At 37.9% G+C, this 11,262-nt stretch overlaps 1 long non-coding RNA gene across 1 annotated transcript; it reads left to right on the top strand.

Annotated features, from left to right (window-relative positions):
* The first annotated feature begins 3,480 nt into the window (after nt 1-3,480).
* LOC130467116 (uncharacterized) lies at nt 3,481-5,443 on the top strand. The gene is made up of 3 exons (XR_008927276.1): nt 3,481-3,905; nt 3,998-4,249; nt 4,896-5,443. It is a non-coding gene; the product is annotated as an uncharacterized lncRNA (long non-coding RNA).
* Nucleotides 5,444-11,262: the final 5,819 nt, after the last annotated feature.

Raw genomic sequence — 11,262 nt, 5'->3', positions numbered from 1 at the left:
GTTATCAATTTGCACAACTAGTTTGGTAATCCTTAGACTGATTGCTAGTTCCAGTCCTCTAGTGAGGGCCATTAACTCCGCTTTGAAAGTGTTGGAGTGACCAAAGTTTGCACTAAGAGCCGAAACAAAATTCCCCCTACATCACGAATAATAGCTCCACCACCCTCCGGTCCAGGTGAACCCTTAGTTGCCCCATCTGTTTTAAGGGCATGCCAACCTTCAGGAGAGTGGATCCATCGAACATATATCTCCTCCTTTGAACCCGAAGAGCTACCTTCCTTCTCACGACCTTCCAAGCTGAGTCGAGTTTTATCATAGCGGACCTTTTATGAATGCCCCAATTTCTGTTGGGATCTCCTCACCTTTACCAAAGGTAAAACAATTCCTCCACCTCCAAATCCACCATAAGGTAATTCCAAACAATGTTTCCCAAATCGACATTCCTTTTTCATCAATGACAGTCAAGTTTGAGCGAATCCAATTATTCAAGGGATCGCTGAAGAAGTTAGTCGTGTCTGTTGGCCCTCCAAGTGTGCTCCAAACCATCTTTGCAGCCGGGCAATCACGAAGGATATGAAGTGTGGACTATTCATTTGCACCACAAATGTAGCATTTAGGATCATCAGTCATTTGTCTCTTAAATCTGTCGAGGTTTCCAAGCAGCTGTATGTCATGTCTAACGAGCCATATAAAGGCTCTTATTCGTTGTTGGAAGGGGGAAGACCAATGGTGTCCCAACAATCATCATCCAAACAGTCACTCTCATGTCTCATAATCTGTAATGACGACTAGATGGTGAACTTGCCTTTCGAAGAATTATGTCATTATACCATATCACCTACACTTGGGTCCTCTTTGAGCTCATATGATTGAATTATTTTCAAGTCTTCTTGGGGGAGATAAGGCGAGAAAATATCTCATTTCCAACCTTGGTTGTGTTCCCACATTTCCTCCACCGTTTTCCCAGAAGGTTCTCCAGTACAAGATGTGTGATGGACTCCTAGAGTGGCTTCGGGGTTGCCCATTTGTGGTCCCAGAAAAGCGTTTGGGACCCACTACTAACAACTACTCGTGTACCTTCACTCATAAATTTTGCATTGTCAGTGATACCTTGCCACACATTCGATGCGCCAGCCTTGGGTTCGAACATGTCAATATCACATCGACCCCTATAATATTTGTGCCTCAAAACTCGTGACCATAAATCATCCGATTCTGTGAGAGTTCGCCACCCTAGCTTGGTGAGAAAGGCGGCATTTGCCTGGCCCGCAGAGGTGATGGCGATACCTCAATGTTCTCTAGGACGTTGCAGCACTTCCTTGGATATGAGGTGGATTTTGCGTTTATCCGATGTTCCACCCAAAATAAACATGCGCGCCTTCTTGTCTATTTCGTCACAAATAGTTCGCGGAATTTTTGATGTTTGCATTGAGTAGTAACCCAATGTGGACAGTGTCGACCTTGCTAACATAATCCGGCCCACCAAAGACAAACATTTTGTTTTCCAACCAGAAAGTCGTCGATCAATTTTCTCACAAAGATGGCTGAAATGGGCTTTGGTAATTCGGCTTGTGAGAGTATGCATGCCAAGGTAGAGGCCCGAATCATATGTTGCTTCTATGCTCGATTTCTCGTTGATTTCCTTCCTGATCTCCATACTCGCATTATTTGAAAAATAAATACAAGATTTATGTAGGCTTATACGTTGACCCGACGTTAAACAGAAGCGGTGCAAACACTCATGTACCACTATTGCTCGTTCTGTGTTAGCTTCAGTAAATAGCACAATGTCGTCGGCAAAGAATAGATTGGATAATGTGGGACCTTCACAAGAAGCTCGAATTGGGTTCCATTTTTTCGCCACAATTGCTTCTTGAATAGTTTGGTACAATCTTTCCTTACATATAACAAAAAGGTACGGAGATAGGGGGTCCCCTTGTCGGATGCCCCGACTTGGTTTGAAACTTTGGGAAGGCTCCTCATTCCACAGAACTTGAAGAGAAGCGTAGTGACACAAATTCATGATTACATTTCACAAGTACATACTGAAAATTCATTTGAAGCAAAGTATCGCGAATAAAATCCGATCTAAGGCGATCATATGCTTTTTCAAAGTCTATTTTTATTTCCATGTATCCCTTTGCACCTTGCTTCTGTCTCATCGTGTGGAGGACCTCTTACATAAGTATTATGTTATCCGATATTTTCCTCCCCGGGAAAAAAACTTGATTGGGTATTCAAAATCAAAAAGGGAAGGATTGGTTTTAGCCGTTGACAATGACTTTGGTGATTATCTTGTAGGCTACATTGCATAACCCTATAGGCCGAAATTGAGAAGTGTGTTCCGGATGATCTACCTTTGGACAAGAAAACCTTGGTAATTGGGGAAAAGAGAAAAGATTTTGATGCTGGGGGTAACCAGGAAAACTTTAAAAGGAATAGAAACGGAAATGGGAATGGAAATGGAAATTCCCAAGGAGGAAACAATCAGGGGCACTACAACAACTCGAACCAATCTAACAGAGTGCATCATTGCAAAATGTGCAGTAACAATCACCCTGGTAAGAATTGCAAAGGAGAATTAGTGACCTGCAACTATTGTCAGAGAAGGGGGCATAGGGAGTATGAGTGCTTCACTAAGCACAGAAAGGAACAAAATAATAATGGAGGTGGAAACCAAGTGAGGTTTAACCAGTCTGGAGGTCAAAATTCAAAGCATGGAGGGGCACAAAACAATCAAGAGAACTATAATAAGCCTGCAAACGATAACAACAACCCGAATAAGGCTCCAGGAAAGTTGTACATGATGAATCAGAATGAGGATGAACGATCTGCCGATATAGATTCTGGTACTTTTCTATTAACTCCGCGCAAGTTAAGCATTATTTAATTCGTGGTGACTTGTTCTTTTGTTTCGTCATCTGTTGTGAAAAGTCTAAAGTGAGTAGTTTTAGTGAAATAGGAATTTTGAGGATAGAATTCGTCGAAAGAGAATTTTGGTTAGCTATTCCCTGAGGTGAGTTACGAGGGCGTAACTCGTTTTCTTTAAGGGGGGTAGAATGCGATAGAAATTCACGCTTTTTACCTATTTTATGGAATTTTTATGCATTTTATTGCTTATTTTAGCAAATTTTAGAAGTTGATGCAAACCAAATAGATTCTCCGCATAAGAAAAGGTGTTCATGAGTAACACAAATAGCTTTGAGTTGGCAAAAGAGTGCACATCGGTGGCACAAGTACTTCTCTAGTAAGAATAAGTTAAAAGCTTTTGGGAAAAATGCGGGAAATTTCGTGTCAAGTTTCGGGACGAAACTTCTTTTAAGAGGGTTAGATTGTAATCCCCCGTAAATTTATAAATTTTATTAATATATTTTAACGTATATTATTTATATTTAAATATAATTTATGAATTTTAGTAATAAATATATAATTAACGTATATTTTTTTTAATTTAAGCACGTTCTATATATTTAGCGATTTTTGAAATTCATTATATTTATATATTTAATGCATATTTAATTTTATTTAAATATATTCTAAATATTTTAACGTTTGTGCAATCAAGAATAATTTTAGAATTTTATGTTGAAAAGAATTTGAATTAGGAAAACTCGTTGAATTCGGAAAAACAATCCTATTCGGTTTGACTCAAACACTCAAACACTAAAACCCAAATCCTAATTCTAGGCCCAATTGGGTAAAGCCCAAATCAATAAACCCAAAATAATCCTCCTTCCTCTTTTCTTTTTCACGTGAAACCAACAAACCTCCTTCTTGCTTTAGACTTCACGTGAAAAACAAACTTCCAAACCCTGCTTCAGCACTTCGTGTTCTCCTCCTCACTTCAGCCGCCTGTCGCACCACCGTAGTGACCACCGCCGTCGAGCCATCACCTCCCCCGTCCGGTAACTCCCTCTTCTCTCTCCTTGTATTTCTTCCTTCTCTCTTTGTTTCGCTTCTTGCTCTCCCCTTAACCTCCGTTTCTGTTTTGCGCCAGCGACCACCACCATCAACCAGACACCACCACCAACAGCCGCGCAACCACCGCGTCGCCCTGCTGCTGCCGCACCCTCCACGCACAGCAGCACTCCTCTTTCTTCTCCACGCGTTCGTCTTCCCTTCTTCACGTCGTGCAACGACCTCCCTGCCACCTGAACCGCCGTCGCGCCACCAACCTTCGCGACCATTTGTTCCTGCTGCCGCCGCCCCTTGTCGTCGGCCAGCCTCTTCTTCTCCCCTTCTTGTTTTGGTTATTTCTTAAACCCTAAGTTATTTAAATATTTTGATTTAAGGTTATTGATTTTAATTTATGTTTCTTGAATTAAATTATTAATCTTTATAGTTAAATTATAATTTTCAGATTTGATATTGAGATTGTAAATTAATTAAATTCAGTTTTGGTTGATTAATATGTAAGTTAGGGTTTTAAATTAGTTTAGTGATTTAATTCGTGTTTATTGAATATAAATTACAAGTTATTATGATTAAAGTATATTTTCAGAATTTATATTATGTTTAAGTAACAAATTTATTAATTTGGTTAAATAAGTATTTTAAACTATTAAAGCATGAATTTTTAAGGTTTTAATATTCTAAAATCAAAATAGAATGATTATATATTATTAAAGCTATTATTTTTATGATTTTAAGAACGTTGATTATGTTTTGTGGACGTTTGAAATTATTTTATATTGCTGGAAATTTTAAAATGGATGTTTTATTGGAGTTTAGAACGTTTTGGGATCATTAGTTTAATAGTTATTATGCTTGGAGGTTATTTAGTTAAGTTTCGATATTTGGGATGGTTCAAAATATGTTTAGGGTGTATTTAGAGTACTTTAGTATTGCTGTAAATGGTTGGATATTGATTGGGGAATTTTATTGGTTGTTTTTAGGCGAAGAATTCTTTGTAGGCGACTTTTGAATTCGTTAAAGTGGCCTATCAGTTTGTTTACACAAGGTACGTACATACCTGTGTGCTTGGATGTGTGTTGTATTGAGAATATGATGAATATATTTATGAACTTGTTTATGTTGGAATTTCATGTTCAATGTCGTTGAATTAATGCGCTGAGCATAGAACTTTATTTATAAGAATTGAATCATGTTAGCATGGAATATTGATGCAAGCATGTTGTTTTGAGGAACTTTATAGTATTTAATATTGGTTTAGATCTTTATTGATCGTTGTTCCTCTTTAGATTTTCACTACTTTATAAGGGCCGAGGACCTTGTTTGGTAGTTGAACCTTATACCTAATAAAGGTTTTTAAATATGGATAAAGGAAGGATTAAAATAGTTGGAATTGGCTCTTGGTTGAACGTTGTGATCACTTGTTTAATTCAAAGATAAAAGAAGTTGTGTTTACTTGTTGAATATAATATTTATGTTTGATGAGTCATAACCAAGTATTAAAAGTTAAGTCATGTAAAGTGAAAATGAGTAGCAATAGCTCTAGACTGTGCACGTCTAAAGTGACGGACAATCAGGAGTTGGGGTCATGGGTAGCCTATGACTTTTTCTGGGGCCGGATTGATCACCGGTTCTATTTTTATTTAAAAGTCCCTCGATATCGCAGGTCATTGGGGTTTACGGAGTCGCGCCCGTACCTCGTCTTCCTTAGTGAAGAAGAAGAAGTTTCTAGTAGCAACTCGGTCCTTTGACTATTTCAATTAAAATAATGTTATTGTTGTAAAAGTCTAGTCCAGTGTAGCCTAGCCTAGTAAAGTGTTGTCGTCAAATTAACATGTTTTGTCTGCCCTTACTCGTGTTTTATTAGTACCATGTTAGGTTTGTTCGTTCAATAGTATCATGTTAGGATTATTATTGTTTTAGTATGTAGTACTCAGCTTTGCTGATTACGTGCTTTTGCTTGTGCATGTTGATCATGGCTATGCCTTATTGATCCTGTAATGACCCAATCTTTGGTGAGCAGTCTCTAAGGATCAATAAGCATTGTCCATCTGCAGGTTTGAAGATGTTGCATGTAATATCCCGAATTTTCGGATATTTTCTAATAAACTATTTTTGTAATTTAAAAAGATTTTACAATTTAAAATAAAGTTTTAAATGAGTTTTAACTACAAGTATATTTTCAAATTTATTTTTTTAAATTTTCTGAAATTATTCTCCTAGTTAAACCCTAATACCCTAAGCTATAAATACCCTGTTATTATCAAAAGTTCTCGTACGTTATTTCTTAACCCTCTCAAAACCCTTCTTCCTCCATCAGTTATTCTCTGCCGTCATCAGTTTCCACCATCATCGGGTGGCGAACACGCTGTGCTGTAAGCTAAGCTGTTCACCCTCCGCCGGGTCCTGCCCAGTAGCTGGGGTTGGATGGGGATCGGGGCCAGTCAGGTTTGAAGGAGCGGCCTCCCTTTCTTTTTTACGCAATATCTTGAAGTAGCAGACTAATTGCTCCTGTTTCTCATCATCCTTTGGGTAGGTAATGGATTATATCTCCTCTAACTTTAATTTTTTTTAGCATGATCTCCATAGTAAGACCATATGATTCGGGTGTTGAGTTTTTCTATTTTTTTTCCATGATTTAATTGGTCATTACAACGGCATCAATTGTTTACAACAAAGTATTTCAAGGATTTTAAATTGGTTTGACATGATTTCCTATACACTTCTCCCTTCCGCTAGTTTTACAGTATTTCACCCCTTCGTCTTTTATAAAATTTGGGCTAATAATTTAGCAAGGTCGGTCTTTTGTTTAATTCATAGGTACGTGGTAGTGTAGACTAATTTAGGTTATTTATTTTGTGTAATCGTAGACGGAGACTACTTAGGAACCACGCAAGGAGACTACTAGTTTGAGTACGTGCGTGTTCAAGGTAACTTTCAATGTCCATCATCTTTAGGTCCCGCTAGCAAAAATATTTTTGTACATATCTATATGTTATTATGAAATAGAAAGATTAAGTGTTTTGTATGTGAACTATGTGATTTGAGTTTATGGGCATGTATGAAGTTAGTAATATTATGTAAATCTTATTTGTACTACTACCATTATTTTATGAACCAACTACTTTTGTTTATATTGAAGTGGAGTATGTATTGGATAGTGTGGAAACTAGTATTGGATTGTTATTATTAAGTGTTAATGACTACGTGAACACAATGCATTAAACTATGAAATTTCGAGCTGCATCAGTGGAGTAACCTGATGTCATATGTGATAATAATGAACTAAGGTTGCGTAATTTGATATTTTGGGGTTTGTATGACTACTGTATGCGCTTCAACCTTATGAAATTACTAATTACGTAAAGTGTAATATTAGAGGGAAAAGCCCGTAAGGGTTAGGAACAGGTTGCCCTTCTAGATGTTGTTCTATCGGTGCACTTTAGTGGAGACCCGGTAGGCTTCTAGTAGGTTTTTATTATTCTGTATTAAACTTTCTGCTTAGTCTTCCTCCTAATTCTATTGGTGCGCGGTCGCGGAGACCCATAGTTAATTAGTGAGGGGTGTGCACACTAGGGACATTCTGTACTCATCTTACTTTGGCCATTCTCAAGGGTTACGCGCGACCCTTAGCGTTCTTTTTCCCTCACTTAATTAATATTGATCTTTATGTGATAAGTTTAATAACGGAGTTGTTAAATTGGTACTGGTTGTTTAATTGTCTATTTTATGTACTCAAAATGTTTTCAAACTAAAATTATTTATTTTACGGGATGGAGTTGGAATTACTCAGTTTATCTGATTTTTGGGAGTTCGTCTCTCTTGTCTCTTTTCTATTTATTTTTGCAGGTTGGTAAAGGTACTTGGCTACGAGTGAGGAGACGCTTAGAATAACCACCTAGTCAAGAGACAATTTCTATTTCAGTTTAAGTTTAAGTTGGTTTTTGTTATTCATTTTATGGGAATTGGTTGTAGTTTTTATGGGGCACCTTTTAGACCACTTAGTTAATTTTGACTTTAATGATTTTAAATTGTTTTGTTGCTTTGCATTTATTTTCTATGGAGAATAAATGTAGCAGTGACACTCCCAAGGTTTGGACGATTGTTTTATGATATAAAAACAGGGTTTTTGATTATATAAAAGGTCCAAATTTTGGGGGTGTTACAAATTGGTATCAGAGCTTAGGTTTGTTTTCAAAAAAAATTTCTTTCTTAGGAAAATTGGAATTAATGAAATAGGTTAAAAATTGTATAAGGGGTTCTAATTTAAATATGATAAAATAAGTACTAAGTTAAGTAAAAGCCGTGAGTGTGGGAATACGTTAAGGGGTTGTTACACTTATTTGAAAGTACTTGTTTAGTACTTACATTATGTTATTTTCTTCTTTCTTTTGTCTGTGCTTAGATGGTTCGTACTAGAGTAACTGCAAGGAAACAAACTGCTAGGAGAGGTCCGGGTGTTCGAGCATCGACCCCGTATGAGCTACGAATTCGTGATGGAGAATATGTCCCGCATTTTATTAACCGGTTAAGAGCTTGCATGGAAAGCTATAGGTTGAATGACTTACCGGAGGGCAATGATTTTCATACTCCAGCTAGGCAAGCTGAAGTTTTAATAAGAACCCTTCCTATAGTAGGACCGCTAGCTCAAGTAAGGAGAAGGCATAGCCGTATTTTTGTGAACGGGGAGCCTAATACCCTAAGATACAATTACATGGGACGTTGGTTTTTGGATCTTGTCCACTTGGAGGGCGAGATGATTGATGCTATTACTGCTTGGGACTATGATCGCATGCCGGATAATCAAAATAGTGCCCCAGAAACAAGTGACTCATCGGACTTCGACTAGGAAGCTAAAACTATTCGTTAAACTACAGTAGAAACTAGAAACTAATAAGGTCATTAGGCCATGAAACTCTCTATTTAATAGGATTAATAGATTTTCTGTTTTGCGTCAATACTACTACCAGCATTATAATAGTATGTTCTTTAAAATTAGCCATTAGTTTATTAGTTGTAATGACTTTCGATAATCACCTACTAGTAATGATTATTATTATTTATTATTATTATTATTATTATTATTTTTTAGTATTTTTTTTTTTATTTGCCCATTATTTTGTCATGGTGGTCGTGAGAATTCTTACATGAAAGTCAAAGAGTTTGTTAAGTGTTGATGTGGGATGAAAATTCCTGCACCTTCTCACTAGACTTGGGTATTTGCAAGACCTCAAATAAGCTAGTAAAGCGTATTATAATACAAGTTGCTGGTACGAGTTAAGTAATGTGGGAAATCCTTATTATTATTATTATTATTATTATTATCATTATTATTATTATGTGCTTCTTAATTATAGGGGTACGAAATAGTCTTAATAAGTGTAATTGTGATGACGATTTATGTTAACATTTGGTACATGTACAAATACTATGAGTTTAAACGCATTAGCCGCGTTGAAATATGTGTGGTGATAACACCAGTGTTAAATTGTGCAGAGTGTGTATGCAAAACTATAACGTATACACTAGGTCTCGTACAAGAAGAGTAGAACAAATGGCTGAAACCCCGGAACAACTCGCTGCTAGATTAAGGAACCTTGAACAGATAAACCAAACTATGGGTTTGTTGTTGCAGCAACAGTTGCAAAACAACAACAACAACAACAACAACAACAACAACAACAACAACAACCATGCTGATAATGACCCGCAAGCTACCATGGCTAAGAAGCTAGCTGCATTGAAACCCCCACTATTCCTAGGTAAGGAGGATCCGTTGTTGGTTGAAAACTGGGTACGTGATTTTGACAAGATCTTCTCTGCTGCTGGTACACCTGATGCTCAAAAGGTGGATCAGGCAACTTTCTATTTGCGCGAAAATGCTGACTTATGGTGGGAAAGACAGGGTCCTATACTAAGAAACCAAGAGAACTTTGGCTGGGATGCGTTCAAGTTGGCTATCAAGGGACGTTTCTTCCCTGAACACATAAGGAGAAAGAAATACAATGAGTTCAGTAGGTTCAATCAAACTGGGGGCATGAGCGTGCAAGAATATGCTGAGAAGTTTAATGAATATGCTAGGTTCTGTCCCAATGTGGTACCTGATGAGAGAGCTAAGGCTTCAAAATTTGAAGATGGGTTGATTTTCAGAATTCAGAAGAAAGTGATAGCAGCTGGCGCAACAGCAACATTCCAAGAAGCATACGAAAGGGCTTGTAACACCGAAAGGGTGATAAAACGCGAAGAAGAGGTGAAGAATATGCACAAGAAGAGAAATAATGCTGAAACCTCCAACCAGCAAGGGTATGACAAGAAACCTCGCTATGGAGGAAATAGTAATGGCTATGGCAATGGAAATGGCTATGGGAATGGAAGTGGCAATGGTAATGGCAGTGGCTACAGGTCTAACGATCGTTATAACAACAACAACCGCAACTACCAAGGCCAAGGAAATCAGAATCAGCAAGGATCCCTTCCTTGCAAGAGATGTCACAAGAGCCATCGTGGTCGTACTTGCCAAGGAGACCCAATCACTTGTTACGAATGCAAGGAGCCTGGACATAAGGCACGTGAATGTCCCAAGAGGCAGGGGAATAATCGCCAAGGTCATAATGGAAACAATAATAGCAATGGAGGCGGCTATGGAAGGAACTCGAACAACAATGTCAATGGACATACCAACAATAGTAATGTTGAAGCAACAAACACTAACCAGAACAATGGCAATGGGAGGACCAGCAATGGAAGGATATATGTCATGAACCAGAATGAGGCTAGCATCAATGCCAACGTTGTGACGGGTACTTTTCTAGTTAACTCTAAGCCTGCTTACTTACTTTTTGATTCAGGGGCGTCTCATTCTTTTGTATCCACTTCTTTTGTGAGTAAAAATGCATTGAAACCTTCATCGTCGTGTCAAGCCAATATAGTGATACCATCTGGGGAAGTTGTGCTTTGTAAATCCCTATACCAAAACATTCCCATTAATGTAGCTGGGACTGAGTTACCTGCAGACCTTATCCAGTTTAACCTGACTGATTTTGATGTAATCTTGGGAATGGATTGGCTTAGTAAGTACAGGGCTAGAATTGAGTGTCACACCCAGAAAGTGTCTCTTAGGGGGCCAAAGGGGAATAGAATTTCTTACCATGGAGTTGTGTCTAAGCCTGAACTCAGTATTGTGTCAGCCATGACTTTTCATTCTTATATTAGGAAAGGTTACCCCATATACTTGTGCCATGTGCAAGATGTGAATGTAGAAGAGAAAGCCATAGAACAGATTCCGGTAGTAAGAGAATTTCAGGATGTATTCCCAGAAGAAATCCCAGGGATGCCACCAGCTAGGGAGTT

The sequence above is a fragment of the Spinacia oleracea genome, chromosome 2 (genome assembly GCF_020520425.1).
Source record: "Spinacia oleracea cultivar Varoflay chromosome 2, BTI_SOV_V1, whole genome shotgun sequence".
NCBI lineage: Eukaryota > Viridiplantae > Streptophyta > Magnoliopsida > Caryophyllales > Amaranthaceae > Spinacia > Spinacia oleracea.
This window is presented reverse-complemented; position numbering and strand designations above follow the sequence as displayed.